Genomic DNA, 19,396 nt, shown 5'->3' with positions numbered 1-19,396 from the left:
TGAATTAGGGAGGGTTCCTTCTTTCTCTGTCTTGTGGAATAGTATCAAAAGGATTGGTACCAATTCTTCTTTGAATGTTTGGTAGAATTCTGCTGTGAATCCGTCTGGTCTTGGACTTTTTTTTGTTGGTAATTTTTAAATTACCATTTCAATCTCACTGATTGTTAGTGGCCTGTTCAGGGTATCTAATTCTTCCTGATTTGAGCTAGGAGGGTTGTATTTTTCCAGGAGTTTATTCATCTCTTCTAGGTTTTCTAGTTTATGCACTCACAGCACTGACTGGATTACACATTCATCAGACACTTCTGAGTAGCCTAGAACTTGCAATGTAAATAGACCTAGAAGGAGAGAATGCCCTGACCAGCAGGTGGGAGTAGGCCAGGTTCGTTGGAGTTACATTTAGCACTATAAATTAGTAAATTAGCATTCTGATTTATGCTTCAGTCTCTTTTTAGTTTAGTTACAGTGGATCCATCCCAAAGAAACCACTTGGTTCAGAGAACCTTCACAAAATGGAGCCTGCCTATAAAGCTGAAAGCTGGCTCCTGGTTCTGATTCCCCTCGTTAGTCTCCACCCTCCTGACCAGCTGCAGAGGCAGGGAGGGCAATCCTAAACACCAGACTACTGGCATGACCACAACCTGACCTCCTACCAGAGGAGACCAAGCACCCCCATTTCTCATCTAAGCCGCCTTCCTCTCCTGTGCTTTAGTTTTTTCCCTGTTAGCTAAAAGTGGTGTTCATTAAAACCTATTTGTTGAATAAAACACTGTAGGGGATATAAAAGTATGTAGAAGTGAATTCTGATAACTTAAAAGTTACATGCTTTCAGCATAGTGGGAAATAATAGGTATCTATACAATAATATGGTATCTGAGAGTATGTGGTATATAATCTCCTTATAAATATTATATAAAGTTGCTATATAAATCTCCTGTAAAGGGGAGATTATTTTTGGCTGAAGTGATCTGGGAAAGCTTCATGTAGAAGATGGCATTCAAGCTGGTGCTTGAAGCTGAGAGAGGATTTTAATATGTGGAGTTGGAAGAGGGAGTGATCCAAAATGCAGGAATCAACATGCATAAACTGCTGGTGTCTCTGTGTAATGATAACATGCAGAAATAACAGAAGGATTCCTGAAATATTTATTTTACTCTGAGTGCATTTTATTTTGTATATATTTGATCTTAATTGAGTTTTAGATTTTATTTTGTCTTCGTGTGGAAACTGGGGTTGTGGATATCTCCTCATGGGAATGTTTTTCTGTGTCACGTGGACATGAACTGTGGAGATGGGTCTTCAGAACCTGACCATATGTGTTTCTAGGTATAAACGTCTGTGTGGGTGCATTTCTCTACACAGATTTTTTGGTCTTTGTGGGTGTGTGCACATGCAGTCCTGAGGGTTGAGAAGGAAAGACAGGAAGGATTAGAGGGGAGAAACAGGGAGGGGGGAAAGGAAGTGAGAAGTTGTTGAGGGTGTTGGGGCTGTTAGTGGAAAAAAATAGACTCTGAAAATATTTTAAAGAGGTTTATTCTGAGCCAATATGAGTGACCATGGCCTGGGTAACATAGTCTCAAGAGGTCCTGAGAAAGTGTGCCTGCCTCAGTTGGATTACAATTTGGTTTTATACATTTTAGGGAGGCAGAAGTTACAGGCAAGGTCATAAATCAGTACATGAAGGGTATACATTGGTTCAGCCCAGAAAGGCAGGATGTCTTGAAGCAGATCTTACAGGTTATACATGGATTGAGAGATTCTTTAATTTACAAGTGGTTAAAGGTGTACAGTTTTGTCTAAAAATTTGGAGTCAGCAGAAAGGAATCTTAACTTAAGGAATCTTAAGTTTCATTGTGCTTTGACATGGTGCTTCCTTCCTGATGCTTTGACATGGTGAGACCTTAAAAGCTGCCTCAGAATCCAGGTGAATCACTTGAACCCAGGAGGCAGAGTTTGCAGTGAGCCGAGATCACGCCACTGCACTCTAGCCTGGGCAACAGAATGAGACTCCATCTCAAAAAAAAAAAAAAAAAAAAAAAGCTGCCTCAGAATCAAGATCCCTAACCCTAACCCCTAACTGTTTTATTCCCCCCACTCAAAGTGCAGGGAGGGACTCTCTTGGAATTTCCTTATCTAAACAAGTAACTTTGTTTCCAAAAGAAATGCAATGCAGTTGTCTGAAATCCCCTCCATAGGGATTCAAATAACCAGGAAAGATCAACCACTGGAGAAGAGAAGAAATTGGGTGTCATCACCACACCCAGACATACTATTTTTAAAGAGAAGACTCTTGCTCTGTTGTCCAGGCTAGAGTGCAGTGGTGTGATTATAGCTCACTGTAGGTGAGCACCACCCCACCCCTCTAATTTTTATTTTATTTTCATAGAGACAGGTTGTCTACTATATTGCCCAGGCTGGTCCCAAACTCCTGGCCTCAAGAGATCCTCCCTCCTTGGCCTTCCAAAGGGCTAGGACTACAGGTGTGAGCCACTTTGCTGACCCAGATTTTTCATCTGTTCTGCTGATGGTAGCCCCAAGAGATCACCCAGGGAACTTTATCTGTGTAGGACAACCTTTGTTCCCGTGTAGCTCTACCTCTCACTTTCCCTTAACGTAGGCCTCCCAACTCCTGGGTCCATTCATTCTCCCTAATGACTTACTGCCCCTCAAAGGAATTGTTGACATTCCTTATTTCCTACTGTCCATGAAAAAGGATGTGTAAATTTCTGTACCACACTGGGTTATTCAGTAATAATCACTCTATTAATAATCCCCTCCCTCATGCACATTAATAAACTCGTATGCCTTTTCACCTATTAATCTGCTTTTTGTCGGTTGATTTTCATAGACCCTTCTAAAGGTGAAGGGACATTTCCCCTTTGCCACCTAGAAGGGGAACCTCTGCTCTGAAGACGAAGTGTGGTTTCATATAGTTAGTATTTTACATAATTGATAATTGATTGTCCCTTAGATCACAGATACTCCTTTCCTATAATACAACATTTATCGGTAAAAGGCTAGTGCTTCAAAATGCCATCTTTTCTTTCATCCATTGCACTCTATCTCTTTTCATTGGTCCAGTCTTTCATCCAATTTAATCCTCTTTTTGGATTGTCTTTGTTTAGTTTTTTTTCCCCTTTTTCTTATCCTTCCAGTTTGATTTCTTTCTTCGCTGTAGTTTTGGGGTTTTGTTTTTTGTTTTGTTGCTTTGTTTTGTTTTGTTTGCCCCAAGATGGAGTCTTGCTCTGTCACCCAGGCTGAAGTGCAGTGGCGTGATCTCGGCTCACTGCAACCTCCACCTCCCGGGTTCAAGCAATTCTCCTGCCTCAGCCTCCCGCGTAGCTGGGATTACAGGTGCCCGCCACCACACCTGGCTAATTTTTGTATTTTTAGTAGAGATGGGGCTTCATCATGTTGGTCAGGCTGGTCTCGAACTCCCGACCTCGTGATCTGCCCGCCTCAGCCTCCCAAAGTGCTGGGATTATAGGCGTGAGCTGCCACGCCCGGCCTCTTCACAGCAGTTTTCACCTGCTGTAAGTTTTCTCTTCTAGCTTATGGAACTAATACCATACCCCAGAAACAAATGTTTTGTAATTGAGGAAGGGGCACTTCTTGTTGTAAGGATATTTTAGGCTCCATTTAAGGCTTTTGTCTTCACTGCCACTGCCATAGACAATTCATTGATCCCTCAAATTTAAATTGGGTACCTTTGTTTATGTGAAAGGCATTGTTCTAGTCAAGACAGAAACAGAAAAAAAAAATCCCTCTGGGAGCTTTCATTCTAGTGGAAGGAGAGAGAAAGCAAACAAATAGGAAAATATGTAGTATGTTAGATGGTGATAAGTACAATGGAGAAAAATAAAGAAGAGACTAAGTCAAGAGTATAAACAAGATTTGTCATTTTTAATAGGTGGCAAGGGGAGGTCTGAGAAGATGATATTGGAGCAAAGACCAGTAGGAGATAAGGGAGCAACTCATGCATGTCTCTGGGAAAAGGGAACAGGAAACATCTATAGGGAGAAGACAGGTAAAGATCCAATAAGACAGTCCCTCAAGCCAGTACACAAGGGGTTGAGGACTTCAGAAAGCCTCCATAGTATGGTGTCCTTTGGACAGACTTTGTCTCGGGTCACCACTTCAAATCCTTATAAGGACTTCTTTCTCAATCTTATTTTATCTTACCTCATCCTTTTTTTCTTTTCTTTTCTTTTTTTTTTTTTTTCTTTTTTTGAGACAGAGTCTCACGTCGTCGCCTGGGCTGGAGTGCAGTGGCGCGATCTTGGCTCACTCCAACCTCCACCTCCCAGGTTCAAGCAATTCTCCTGCCTCAGCCTCCCAAGTAGCTGGGATTACAGGGCGCCTGCCACCATGCCTGGCTAATTTTTTGTATTTTTAGTAGAGATGGGGTTTCACCATGTTGGTCAGGCTGGTCTCAAACTCCTGACCTTGTGGTCCACCTGCCTCAGCCTCCCAAAGCGCTGGGATTACAGGTGAGCCACCATGCCCGGCCCCCTTTTTCTCTTTTTTAAGAGATGGGGTCTCACTATGTTGACTAGGCTGGCCTCGAACTCCCAGGCTGAAGCTTCCTAAACAGCTGGGATTGCAAGAGCACACCGCTATACCTGGCTCTTCCCTTATCTTATCTTTGTGTCTTTGGGGACTAATTTGTTTAGTTTTGTCTGCCCAACTTGGGAGGTTTAGCTAGCCTGTCATCAGTGGCAGCCTGGCCTTTGGCCAAGCTCTGGACAAGCACCATCCTATGGACCATTGACATTTCACGTGTTCTGCCTCATCCCAAAGTGAGGCTCATCTAGGCCAAATGCTCAATTCCTGTATGGTTTCTCACTATCACATTAACTTGTATGCTTCTCTGTCTGTCAGAATTTTACCAGGGACCGTTTGCAATTGCAGCAAACACTTAAGTGAACTATTTACAGAGACTACTTTGTTCTTTTGAGAGGTACCTTAGAACGTAAAGAGAAAAAATCCTTTTTTTTTTTTTGAGACGGAGTCTCGCTCTGTCGCCCAGGCTGGAGTGCAGTGGCGCGATCTCGGCTCACTGCAAGCTCCGCCTCCCGGATTCACGCCATTCTCCTGCCTCAGCCTCCCGAGTACCTGGGACTACAGGCATCCGCCACCATGCCTGGCTAATTTTTTCTGTTTTTTGGTAGAGACGGGGTTTCACCGTGTTAGCTAGGATGGTCTGGATCTCATCTTCTGACCTCGTGATCTGCCCGCCTTAGCCTCCCAAAGTGCTGGGATTACAGGCGTGAGCCACCGCGCCCAGCCGAAGAAATCCTTTTAAGGAGGTTTTTCATCTTGCCTGATTAAGATGGAGTGATTGTTTTGTTTCATGTAGAAGACACCCCTCCTTCATTTCTACACTTCAGGAGTTAATAAATGCTGGCTTCTAAATTGTATCACTTATAAAATTGTGGAAGGTCAGAGCTACTGTTTCAAGCAGCTATAATAACTCTCTGTTCTATGTCTATATGTGAAAATGGGTTTTCCTGCATCTAAGCTTTCTCTCCTCTCCTTGAAGAAGGAATATAATTAGTCTTCTACAGTATTCATATTTGTCTGAAGCCAGTTTTGCCTCTTTTTTTTTTTGCTCACCACTATGCTAATGAGGATCCCTCTGTTTTGTTCTGTTCCTTTCCCTCCTTTTTTCCCCTCTCTTGGAAAACATTAAAAATTAACTTAGAAATAAAAGTCACTCTGTTATTATGTGCACACTCTAGGAATAACTAGTCCAGATAAGCAGCCAAAAATGTCTGAAAGATCTTGAAAATTGCTAAGAGAGTAGATTTTAAGTGTTCTTGCTACATACATACAAAATAAGTATGTGAGGTAGTACAAATGTTAATTAGCTCAAATTAGCCATTTCATAATGTATATATCAAAACAACATACATGATAAACATATATAATTTCTATTTGTCAATTAAAATATGTAAGTAAATGTTTTTAAAGTCTAAAATCTTTATTAAACTGTTAGGGTTTCTTTTTGTGAACACTTAAAAGTGTATTTACATAGTAGTCTATGTTACTAAGTTATGAGATAAAAAGAAATAGATTTAAAGACTAAGGGGTTTTGTCATGATTCAGAGTCTCTAACTTTTAGTTTACCCTATAGAAAATAATGGCATATTTATCTTTAGTTATATATGACTTGTATCTTGTCTTCTTTTTTTTTTCAATTGAGATAGAGTCTCATTCTGCCACCCAGGCTGGAGTGGCAGGAACATAGCTTACTACAGCTTCCATCTCCCAGGCTCAAGCAATCCTCCTGCCTCAGCTTCCCAAATAGCTGGGACTATAGACACACATCATCACACCTGCCTAATTTTTTTTATTTTTAGTAAAGACGAGATCTCATTATGTTGCTCAGACTAGTCTTGAACTCCTGAATTCAACTGATCTTCCCACCTTGGCCTCCGAAAGTGCTGGGATTACAGGCATGAGCCACCATGCCCAGCCTATTTTGTCTAATTACTAACTATTCTTGATTTTGCCTATCTAAAAGTCAGTCAGACTTAAAAAAAAAACAGAACTATAAAGGTGTCTTTTATGAATAAACTATATTTATAGGGTTTTCTTTTCTTTTCTTTTTCTTTTTCTTTTGAGACAGAGTCTCTCTCTGTCACCCAGGCTAGAGTGCAGTGGCGTGATCTTGGCTCACTGCAACCTCCACCTCCTGGGTTCAAGCAATTCTCTGCCTCAGCCTCCCAAGTAGCTGGGATTACAGGCGCCTGCCACCACGCCTGGATAATTTTTTGTATTTTTAGTAGAGATGGGGTTTCACCATGTTGGTCAGGCTGGTCTCAAACTCCTGACCTTGTGGTCCACCTGCCTCAGCCTCCCAAAGCGCTGGGATTACAGGTGAGCCACCATGCCCGGCCCCCTTTTTCTCTTTTTTAAGAGATGGGGTCTCACTATGTTGACTAGGCTGGCCTCGAACTCCCAGGCTGAAGCTTCCTAAACAGCTGGGATTGCAAGAGCACACCGCTATACCTGGCTCTTCCCTTATCTTATCTTTGTGTCTTTGGGGACTAATTTGTTTAGTTTTGTCTGCCCAACTTGGGAGGTTTAGCTAGCCTGTCATCAGTGGCAGCCTGGCCTTTGGCCAAGCTCTGGACAAGCACCATCCTATGGACCATTGACATTTCACGTGTTCTGCCTCATCCCAAAGTGAGGCTCATCTAGGCCAAATGCTCAATTCCTGTATGGTTTCTCACTATCACATTAACTTGTATGCTTCTCTGTCTGTCAGAATTTTACCAGGGACCGTTTGCAATTGCAGCAAACACTTAAGTGAACTATTTACAGAGACTACTTTGTTCTTTTGAGAGGTACCTTAGAACGTAAAGAGAAAAAATCCTTTTTTTTTTTTTGAGACGGAGTCTCGCTCTGTCGCCCAGGCTGGAGTGCAGTGGCGCGATCTCGGCTCACTGCAAGCTCCGCCTCCCGGATTCACGCCATTCTCCTGCCTCAGCCTCCCGAGTACCTGGGACTACAGGCATCCGCCACCATGCCTGGCTAATTTTTTCTGTTTTTTGGTAGAGACGGGGTTTCACCGTGTTAGCTAGGATGGTCTGGATCTCATCTTCTGACCTCGTGATCTGCCCGCCTTAGCCTCCCAAAGTGCTGGGATTACAGGCGTGAGCCACCGCGCCCAGCCGAAGAAATCCTTTTAAGGAGGTTTTTCATCTTGCCTGATTAAGATGGAGTGATTGTTTTGTTTCATGTAGAAGACACCCCTCCTTCATTTCTACACTTCAGGAGTTAATAAATGCTGGCTTCTAAATTGTATCACTTATAAAATTGTGGAAGGTCAGAGCTACTGTTTCAAGCAGCTATAATAACTCTCTGTTCTATGTCTATATGTGAAAATGGGTTTTCCTGCATCTAAGCTTTCTCTCCTCTCCTTGAAGAAGGAATATAATTAGTCTTCTACAGTATTCATATTTGTCTGAAGCCAGTTTTGCCTCTTTTTTTTTTTGCTCACCACTATGCTAATGAGGATCCCTCTGTTTTGTTCTGTTCCTTTCCCTCCTTTTTTCCCCTCTCTTGGAAAACATTAAAAATTAACTTAGAAATAAAAGTCACTCTGTTATTATGTGCACACTCTAGGAATAACTAGTCCAGATAAGCAGCCAAAAATGTCTGAAAGATCTTGAAAATTGCTAAGAGAGTAGATTTTAAGTGTTCTTGCTACATACATACAAAATAAGTATGTGAGGTAGTACAAATGTTAATTAGCTCAAATTAGCCATTTCATAATGTATATATCAAAACAACATACATGATAAACATATATAATTTCTATTTGTCAATTAAAATATGTAAGTAAATGTTTTTAAAGTCTAAAATCTTTATTAAACTGTTAGGGTTTCTTTTTGTGAACACTTAAAAGTGTATTTACATAGTAGTCTATGTTACTAAGTTATGAGATAAAAAGAAATAGATTTAAAGACTAAGGGGTTTTGTCATGATTCAGAGTCTCTAACTTTTAGTTTACCCTATAGAAAATAATGGCATATTTATCTTTAGTTATATATGACTTGTATCTTGTCTTCTTTTTTTTTTCAATTGAGATAGAGTCTCATTCTGCCACCCAGGCTGGAGTGGCAGGAACATAGCTTACTACAGCTTCCATCTCCCAGGCTCAAGCAATCCTCCTGCCTCAGCTTCCCAAATAGCTGGGACTATAGACACACATCATCACACCTGCCTAATTTTTTTTATTTTTAGTAAAGACGAGATCTCATTATGTTGCTCAGACTAGTCTTGAACTCCTGAATTCAACTGATCTTCCCACCTTGGCCTCCGAAAGTGCTGGGATTACAGGCATGAGCCACCATGCCCAGCCTATTTTGTCTAATTACTAACTATTCTTGATTTTGCCTATCTAAAAGTCAGTCAGACTTAAAAAAAAAACAAAACTATAAAGGTGTCTTTTATGAATAAACTATATTTATAGGGTTTTCTTTTCTTTTCTTTTTCTTTTTCTTTTGAGACAGAGTCTCTCTCTGTCACCCAGGCTAGAGTGCAGTGGCGTGATCTTGGCTCACTGCAACCTCCACCTCCTGGGTTCAAGCAATTCTCTGCCTCAGCCTCCCAAGTAGCTGGGATTACAGGCGCCTGCCACCACGCCTGGATAATTTTTTGTATTTTTAGTAGAGGCGGGGTTTCACCATCTTAGCTGGCTGGTCTTGAACTCCTGATGTCGTGATCCACCCGCCTCAGCCTCCCAAAGTGCCGGGATTACAGGCGTGAGCCACCGCGCCCGGCCTATGGGGTTTTCTAAAATGGCCATTAGGTACCATAGAGATTTGCTCCTTCAACCCATAAAAGGAAGGACAATAGGAATAGTTAGTTTTGTCTAGAAATTTTCCAAATTTCAGTTAATTCAAGCCTGCTATGTGAACTCTTTTGTTTATCAAATTTAAGATTAAAAAAAAAACTGTCCAGCCCATGTCTAGCCAAGTTGCAGCCTATCTCCCCCACTGATTGTAACAAAAATTCTGGAAAAATACAAGAAACAACTATCTAAGAACTCTGAGAAGTAGAAGTAGCAGTTGGCTGTGAAGGAAAGTCAAAGCCTGAAGAACAATCCAAATGGAGGCATTGAGTTTCCTGGGTTGTTTTCTTCCTTTACCTACCAATTTCGACCCAAAGGCAACCTGAGTTGGGGAACTATATAGCAGGAACAGATAGCAAAAACTGAGAAAATCCCATTTTTCATGGCCATAGGTCTGGAAAAGATGGACCAAGCAAGCTAGAGAGTGTAGAGAGAATCCTTGGTTTTATTTTTCTCTTTTCATCCTTTCCAAACCATGCCCAAGACCAGCCCTGGTCATACGGCTGAGCTGTCATGTAGGCAGTGGTACAGAAACCCAGAACCCTGAGAGAAAACCTGTTCCTCTGGAAGGAGGAACTGGGGGAAAAAATGCCTCTGAGGTAGGAAGAGTGTGTGTGGGTGGACGGAAGAGTTCCTGTTACTTTTCTCTCTCTCTTTTCTCTAACTACCTTGTCCTGAATGTAGACCCAATCACACAGAACTGTATGATTATGGTGGCCACAACTCTAGGAGAAACTCCAACTCTCTATGAAAGGACTGGTAAAAAGGGGCTCCTGAGAAACAAAGAATGTATTGAAAATCCAGCAGAGGAGAGAGGGGCATAAGAGATCCCCAACTTCCATGTGCATCGTCACAAGTCCATACTCACCACTAAGCTGTGTATGTTCAGAACACATGAAAAAAAACACATAGCAAAAGCTTTGAGAGCCGAACTGCCATATATCCCATCACCTATGTCCCAGACTAACCTCTAAGTAGTGCATGCAAAGAGCAGACCCAAACAGCATAGCAAATACTTTGAAAACTGAAGTCTTTGGAACTACTGCCCACAGAAAGTGACAGAACTTTCCATCCAAACCTAACAGGGTTAACTTCCTGCTAAAATAACAACAACCAACATTCTGCAGAGGACTTAAATAGGCCCGGAGTCTCACAATTTAGTACACAAAATGTCTAAGATTCAACCTATTAAGAATTAAGAAAATGTAACCAATTCTTAAGGGAAAAATAATCAATAGATGTCAACCCCAAGATGTTGACATTATTAGACAAATACCTTAAAGTGGCTATTATGTGCATCTTCCAGAAGGTAAAAGTAAACACTATTGAAATAAATAGAAATATAGAAGCTCTAAGCAAAGAAATATAAATTATAAAAAGGAACCTATTGGAAATTTAAAACTGAGAAATACAGTATCTGAAATAAAATATTTACTGGACACAGTTGAGAGCAGAATGGAAATGACTGACCAATCCATGAACTTGAATTTGGACCAATAGAAATTTTCAATCTGAAAAACAGAGAAAAAAAAATTGGAAAAAAAAAGATGAGTACAATCATGAGGACTTTGGGGACAATATCAAAAAGATAAAATTCACGTTAGTGGAATTCCAGGAGAGGAGAAAAAGATTGGTGTAGAAAATATATGTGATGATATAATGGCTGAGAATTACCCAAATTTAGTAAAGTTATAAATTTACAGATATGAAATCTCAGTGACCCCCCAAACAGGAATGAATTCAAGAAAACCATGCCCTAACATAGGAGGAAATTGCTTGATTTCATTTTCCCATCCTGGAAAATTCAACTTAACTCTATTGATAGGAGAATATGTTTCACAGAATTCATTATTAAAGAACTCTGCAAAATCTTTATCTTTTGCTTAGAAATGCTATCATTTTATTATCCATAAACTTCAGAAAATGTAAAGAGAACTGATTAAGGAATTCTAAAATTAAACCTAGCAAAGTTTAATTTTCAAAAACCCTTTAATTTCTATGGCCTAAAGCAGGGTTCAGCAAACCCTGACACAGCTAGAGAGTAAATAATTTAGGTTTTGTGGATTTTGCGGTAGAAAAGACTCCTCCAATCTCCTGCCTCTATAGATGGTATAGGTCTGGCTCTCGTATTCTCAGGGCACAGTAGGTAAAGAGAGCAAGGAGCATTCAGCTTTCACTATGGTACACTCACTCTTAGCTGTGCCTGGTCCAGGTGAGTCCAGGGTCTCTCTGCATTAATTTTTCTGGAGCATAAACCTTTAGGCTTTGTCAGAAGGAGTGTTAAAAGTTTGTGAGGAGCAGAAGAGGAGATTTAGGTGTCTATTCTCATACTTTCAACCCCACTTTCAGAGGTAGCTGCCACCAAATCCTGAGCCTTTAGAGTTATTTGGCTTTATTCTTGTATAGTCACTTCACAGGTATTTAGCCTTTTCCTTTCTTAGGTCTCCTAAATCAATTACTACTAGTCTATCTGTTTTTCAGCTTGCAAAATTTTGTTGACAATTTTTATTTACTGTCATCTCCCTCTTTCCTCCATCTGCTTTCCCATTTTCTGTAATATCATGGGTTTTTTCCTTCTTAAAAAAATATTTTATGTCATTATAGCAGGGTAAATTAATGTGTTTAAATTTACCTGGAAATGTAAGTCTCAACAGGATATAGGTAGATATAGCATTTATTAAAAGTTAAGTTTGCTGGAAAACAGTAAGTTCCTTCAATATATAATCTAAGCTCTTTTTTTGCACTCAGGAACATTTTATTCTCTTGTACCTTGCATTATTACTTCTTTTTTTGTTGGTTTTGCTCCCCATTCCTACAATAAAAGTCTTTTATTCCTACATTTGATTTTCGTCCTTTGGTCTCTATATCTATCATCTTCTCTTATAATGTCTACTTTGGAGTTTTAGTTTTGTTTTTGTTTTTACAGTCTGGAAGTACTTCTCAATTGTATCCTTATACAACAGAAATCTCATTTTTCCATGAATCTCATGTCAGTTCTGCTTCTTATACAACTTCTGTTTCATTGAAATCTATTCTTTCTCAGCTAACATTCCCTTCATCTCTATTTACATCACATTTGGGTTACTAGTCTTTTCCAGTCATCTAAATGCCTTCCTGTGATCACTTGCTTTTCTTTTTCCCTCTTTTTCCTTTGTTTTATTTTTCTTTTTTTGATAGACAAGGTCTTGCTCTGTCACCTAGGCTGAAGTGCAGTGGTGCAATCGTGTCTCACTACAGCCTCGACTTCCTAAGTTCAAGGGATCCTCCTGCCTCAGCCCCCTGAGTACCTGGGACTACAGGTGTGTGCCACCATGCCTGGCTAATTTTGTTTTTTTTTTTTTTTTGGTAGAGACAGGTCTCACCATATTGCCCAGGTTGACACATTTCTTTTTTCTTTTCTTTTTTTTTTTTTTGAGACAGGGTCTTACTTTGTCACCCAGGCTGGAGTGCAGTGGCACGATCACAGCTCACTGCAGCCTCGACCTCCTGGGCTCAAGCTATCCTCCTGCCTCAGCCCTCCAAGTAGCTGGGACTACAGGTGCATACCACCATGCCCTGCTAAATTTTTGTATTTTTTGTAGAGACGGGGTTTCACCAGACACATTTATTTTATTGAAAACACATTAAGCAGATATCATAGTTCCTAACATGTGCGTCTGCTTTTCCTAGTCAAAGAATTTTCAGCAGCATGTCTTTCCAAGTCTTCAGGGATGATAGTTCTATTTTCTTTACAATGCATATTGTCACTAGTCCATGTTGGCAGGTTGGCCTTTTTTTTTTTCATCCTTGAATGAAAATTGAAGTAGGGAGTCCTCATTTCATATTTTGAACAAGAAACATTAACACCAAAACAGTAGGCAGAACCAAAACCTGCACAGAAGTATCAAAGCTAGAAATGCCAAGAGGGAAATTTTAAGGGTTCACAAAGTAAAGAAGATCAGAGGCAGGTATCACCTGTTTCCATTGCAGTCAGAGAACAGGTAAGTCCAGACATGGAACATGTGGACATTTCTTTTTGTGGATCAGAAGGTAAGGATCATCTGGGATATAATGACTAGGAACCATGGAGGTGGAAAGATTCTTTGACAAACAGAATTGTGGTGATTTGTGCAGAAAGGAGCTTAAGATTTGATGATTGGATCTGTCCTCTTAGGGGTGGTATCCTTGTTATGGTTTGGCTCTGTGTCCCGACCCAAATCTCACCTTGAATTGTAATAATCCCTACATGTCAAGGGTGGGACCAGGTGGAGATAACAGAATCATGGAAGCGGTCCCCCTCCCACACCACCCCACCACCAACCCCGGTGCTGTTCTCGTGATAGTGACTGAGTTCTTACAAAATCAGGTGGTTTTATAAGGGGCTTCTGCCTTCGTTCGGCACTCATTGTCTCCTGCTTCCCTGTGAAGAGGTGCCTTCCGCCATGATTGTAAGTTTCCCAAGGCCTCCCCAGCCATGTAGAGTGTCAGTCAATTAAACCTCTTTATAAAGTACCCAGTTTGGGATATTTCTTCATAGCAGCACGAGAACGAACTAATACAATCCTCTATCACTATAAATAGTGTTATGACAATGTGTGATAGGAGCAAAATCTATCATGAATATGTAGTGTCTATTTGAGAAACTTCCCCTTCCCCACCACTTGTGATTCTGGTGGACCTGTCAACTACAGGAGTCTACTCTTTTATCGGGGTAGGAACCCATTGCCCTGGCAACAGTAATTCATCCAAAGGGTGATGATGCTGAGGTGAAATTTGAATCTAATGTAAATGGAGTTATAGAAAAAATAGCTGACCATGAGTGATACTGCCACCCTCTAAGAAACCCTAGATATAAAGTGAGAGGAATGTAGTGAAGACAATCATCTTATAAATGAGGAAAGGATGACCTCATGTTAGAGGAAGTCATGCCAGCAAAAACTTAACATTAAAGTACCTCTCAGAGATATGTCATAACATTGAAAGTACAAAGGATGAAATGTTAGAAGATAATCAAAACTTAGGAGTATGACAATTTGCAAAGGCATAGAAAAGCTGTTCATGCCATATCACAAGTTATACTATGAGAAGGTAAGTGCTATTCATACTTTTCTTGATAAGTGTGTGGTGTGTTTGTGTGGTAAGTTTTTTTGGAGAAGGTAGAAATGTTTTATTAAATCTTAGTTCAGAGAGTGCGTGGGAGCATTATCTCCACTATTACACACTATGCAACTTAAAAAGATAATTTTTCAAAGAGAAATACATACTTGCCATGTACACGGACAATAATATTGCAAAAAGAAATGTCCTTGTTTCTTATGCAAATTGTTCCATAATTTTGAAAATTTTTGAATGTCACTGAATTGTTTGAGTAAAAAACTTAGAAACTCTTGAATACTAGAATATTCAAAAGTGTGAACAAAAATCATGAGGGAGAGTCAAGAGTGGGAGAAGAGCGGAGCATGTGAGCGGCACAGAGGCCTCTTCTCCTCTCCTCACCTCACCTCGCTCTCGCGGCCTACCTTTACCAGCCCGTCTGCTCGGCACCCAGAACACCTTCCACCATGACCACCTCAGCATGTTCCCACTTAAATAAAGGCATCAAGCAGGTATACATGTCCCTGCCTCAGGGTGAGAAAGTCCAGGTCATGTATATCTGGATTGATGGTACTGGAGAAGGACTGCACTGCAAGACCTGGACCCTGGACAGTGAGCCCAAGTGTGTGGAAGAGTTGCCTGAGGGGAGTTTTGATGGCTCAAGTACTTTACAGTCTGAAGGCTCCAACAGTGACATGTATCTCATTCCTGCTGCTATGTTTAAGGACCCTTTCCGTAAGGATCCTAACAAGCTGGTATTGTGTGAAGTTTTCAAGCACAATCGAAAGCCTGCAGAGACCAATTTGAGGCACACCTGTAAATGGATAATCGACGTGATGAGCAACCAGCACCCCTGGTTTGGCATGGAGCAGGAATATACCCTCATGGGGACAAATGGGCACCCCTTTGGTTGGCCTTCCAGTGGCTTCCCGGGGCCTCAGACTCCATATTACTGCAGTGTGGGAGCAGACAGAACCTATGGCAGGGACATCGTGGAGGCTCATTACAGCGCCTGCTTGTATGCTGGAGTCAGGATTGTGGGGACTAATGCCAATCATGCCTCCCCAGCGAGAATTTCAAATTGGACCCTGTGAAGGAATCAGCATGGGAGATCATCTCTGGGTGGCTCGTTTCATCTTGCATTGTGTGTGTGAAGACTTTGGAATGATAGCAACCTTTGATCCTAAGCCCATTCCTGGGAACTGGAATGGTGCAGGCTGCCATACCAACTTTAGCACCAAGGCCATGTGGGAGGAGAATGGTCTGAAATACACTGGGGAGGCCATCAAGAAATTAAGCAAGCGACACCAGTACCACATCTGTGCCTATGATCCCATGGGAGGCCTGGACAAGGCCCGACACCTAACTGGATTCCATGAAACTTCCAACATCAACAATTTTTCTGCTGGTGTAGCCAAACATAGCGCCAGCATATGCATTCCCTGGACTGTCGGCCAGGATAAGAAGGGTTACTTTGAAGACTGTCACCCCTCTGCCAACTGTGACCCTTTTTCGGTGACAGAAGCCCTCATCCGCACGTGTCTTCTCAATGAAACTGGTGATGAGCCCTTCCAGTACAAAAACTAAGTGGACTAGACCTCCAGCTGTCGAGCCCCTCCTAGTTCTTCATCCCACTCCACCTCTTCCCCCTCTCCCAGTTGTCCCAATTGTAACTCGAAGGGTGAATACCAAGGTCTTTAAAAAAAAAAAATCATGGGGGATTTTTCCTATAATGAAATGATTGAAGCGTTCATACCTATAAAATTTTTCAATGTTGAAAAATAAAAATACTTTTAAAGTGCACCTTCCAAAATGTCTCCCATAAGTAGGTAAGACCAACCTGTATATCTTAAGATATTAGTTAAGAATTTAGAGACAGAGGAAGAAAAATTCTTAGCAGTGGTTATTTTGGTAAGTTTTCTTTAGAAAAACACTTTAAATCTCAATATTTCTAATGTTTTAAATTGCAGTGTACTAAATAAATGTTTGTTACTACTTTTTTCACTTCCCTATTCATTATAACCAACAAGAGATATTTTTTACATTTTGATGAAAAAATTGTGAAAGGTCACTAAACAATTGTAGTTTTCCCCATTGATTATTAAGCTCACTTTGCATGATTTCAGCATGAACAGTCCTTATGAGTCCCACACTACTGTGAAAAGTGAGGATTCCTGTGATGGAAATTGAATCACCTTCAGAATCATTTTTGTTGATAAGACCGGTAGTTCTCATGTTATGTTCCCCAAAATCCTGGGTTCCATCAAAGTGTTTCAAAGTTTTCAAACATTTCACAAATGTTTGATTTTAATTTCATTTTTAAAAATTAGCTTATTTCTTAAATTAATAAATTTTATTCTTTAAAATAGTTTTAAGTTTACAGAAAAATTTAGCAGACAGTGCTGAAAGTTCCCATTTTATTATATGTGTTTACTATGATTAGTGAACCAATATTAATACATTTTATTGATATGTAATTGTACATATTAAAGCACATGTGATATTTTGATAAAAGCATACAATGTGTAATGACCAAATTAGGATAATTAGAATGTCTATCACCTAAAACATTTATCATTTCCTTGTATTGGGAACATTTCAAATCTTCTCTTCTAGATATTTTGAAATACACAAAAAATTATTCTTAACTATTGTCACCCTACTGTGCTATCAAACATTAGAACTTATTTCTTCTATCTAACTGTATGTTTGCACCCATTAGCGAACCTCTGTGCATCTCCCCACCCACCCTTTCCAGCCTCTGATAACCATCATTCTACTATCTTCATGAGATCAACTTTTTTTTAAAAATCCATCACCTCAAGCATTTATCATTTCTTTGTGTTCCAGACATTCCAATGATCTCTTTTAGTTATTTTTTAATGTACAATAAATCATTGTTTACTGTAGTCACCCTGTTGTGCTATCAAATACTAGGTCTTATTCATTCTATTTTTCTTGTACCCAGTAATTACACACACACACACACACACACACACACAGACACACACACATCCCAACCCCTGGTAACCATCATTCTACTCTCTATATCTATGAGTTCAATTATTTTAATTTCTAGCTCTTACAAATGAGTGAGAACATGCAAAGTTTGTCTTTATGTGCCTGACTTATTTCACTTAACATAGTGTCCTCCAGTCCATCCACGCTATTGCAACTGACAGGATCTTGTTCCTTTTATGGGCAGGTAGTATTCCATTGTGTATATGTGCCAACATTTTCTTTATCCATTCATCTGTTGGTGGACACTTAGTTTGGTTCCAAATCTTGGCTATTGTGAATAGTGCTGCAATAAACATGGGAGTGCAGATATCTCTTTGATGATATACTAATTTTCTTTCTTTTGGGCATATACCTAGCAAAGGGATGGCTGAATCATATGGTAGCTCTATTTTTAGTTTTCTGAGGAACCTCCATACAGTTCTCCATAGTGGCTGTACTAATTTACATTCTCACCAACAGTGTAGGAGGGTTTCTTTTTCTGCACATACTTGCCAGCATTCATTATTGCCTGTCTTTTAGATAAAAGCCATTTGAACCAGAATGAGATGATATCTCACTGTAGTTTCAATTTGCATTTTTCTGATGATCAGTGAGTTCACTGTAGATGTATGCATTTGTTTCTGGGTTCTCTGTTCTGTCCCATTGACCTATGTGTCTGTTTTTATGCCAGTACCATGCTCTTTTTGTTACTATAGTTCTGTGATTCCTCCAGTGTTGTGATTCCTCCAGTTTTGTTCTTTTTGCTCAGATGGCTTTAGTTATTCTGGGTCTTTTGTGGTTCCATATGAAATTTAAGATTATTTTTTCTATTTCTTCAAAGAATATCCTCAGTATTTTCATAGGGATTGCATTGAATCTGTAGATTGCTTTAGGAGATATGGACATTTTATCAATATTGATTTTTCCAATCTAGGAATATGGAATATCTTTCTATTTTTTGTGTCCTCTTCAATTTCTTGCATCAATGTCAAATAGTTTTCATTATAGAGATTTTTCACTTCTTTGGTTAAGTTTGTTCCTAGATATTTTATTTTATTTGTAATAATGTAAATGGAATTGCTTCCTTGATTTATTTTTCAGATTGTTTGCTGTTAGCATATAGAAATGCTACTGATTTTTGTATGTTGATTTGTACTCTGCCACTTTACTGAATTTGTTTTTCAGTTCTAATAGTTTTGTAGTGAAATCTTTAGGTTTTTGCAAATACAAGATTATATCATCTGCAAACAAGAAAAATTTGACTTTTTCCTTTCTTTGGGTGCCCTTTCTTTCTGTTGTCTGATTGCTCTAGCTAGGAATTTCAGTACTGTGTTGAATAATAGTGAAAGTGAGCTTCCTTGTCTCGTTCCAGAACTTAGAAGAAAGGCTTTCAGTTTTTCCCTGTTCAATATGATTCTAGCTGTGGGTCTGTCATATATGCCTTTTCTTTTGTTGAGGTATGTCTCATCTATACCCAGTTGTTTTTTTTTTCCATTCTTAAAACTTTTATTCCATTTACATGAATTTAATACACGTGTTCTTAACAATTATGTTTGAATTGTTCATGAAAATTTCATAAGACATTAAACAAAGGTAGCCATCATCTCAAGTTATTTCCGTGTTAACTATTTTTACAGCACATGCATGTTAGGCAAGTATCAAAAAAAAAAAATCACAAAAGCAAAAAACCTAAAAAAAAGTTAAATACATGGGTTTTTGTTTTACTGCTGTGCTTGATATACATGAAGTAATGAATACCAAGCAATTCATTTTCCCTGCATCTTTACTTTTACATTTGTTCTTAGGTTGCCTAAGACATTTAAATACAAATAAAATGAGTGTAGCAAAAATAATGAAAGCTAACAGCAGGTAACTTTACAAATAATGGAATGTGAACCGTTTCTGCCCTTATCTAGAGTCAAATGGGTCACAACTTTGTCTAAAGGAACACTTCTGCAG

The 19,396-nt window shown here is 39.7% G+C and overlaps 1 protein-coding gene and 1 pseudogene across 1 annotated transcript in view; both read left to right on the top strand.

Annotated features, from left to right (window-relative positions):
• PHF24 (PHD finger protein 24) overlaps positions 1-19,396 on the top strand; it is a 93,749-nt gene that overhangs the window by 15,123 nt on the left and 59,230 nt on the right. The window lies entirely within an intron of this gene.
• LOC129398691 (glutamine synthetase-like) lies at positions 14,814-19,092 on the top strand (annotated as a pseudogene).

The sequence above is a fragment of the Pan paniscus genome, chromosome 11 (genome assembly GCF_029289425.2).
Source record: "Pan paniscus chromosome 11, NHGRI_mPanPan1-v2.0_pri, whole genome shotgun sequence".
Taxonomy (NCBI): Eukaryota; Metazoa; Chordata; class Mammalia; order Primates; family Hominidae; genus Pan; species Pan paniscus.
Note: the sequence above shows the minus strand (reverse complement) of the source record. Positions and strands in the feature narration are given on the sequence as shown.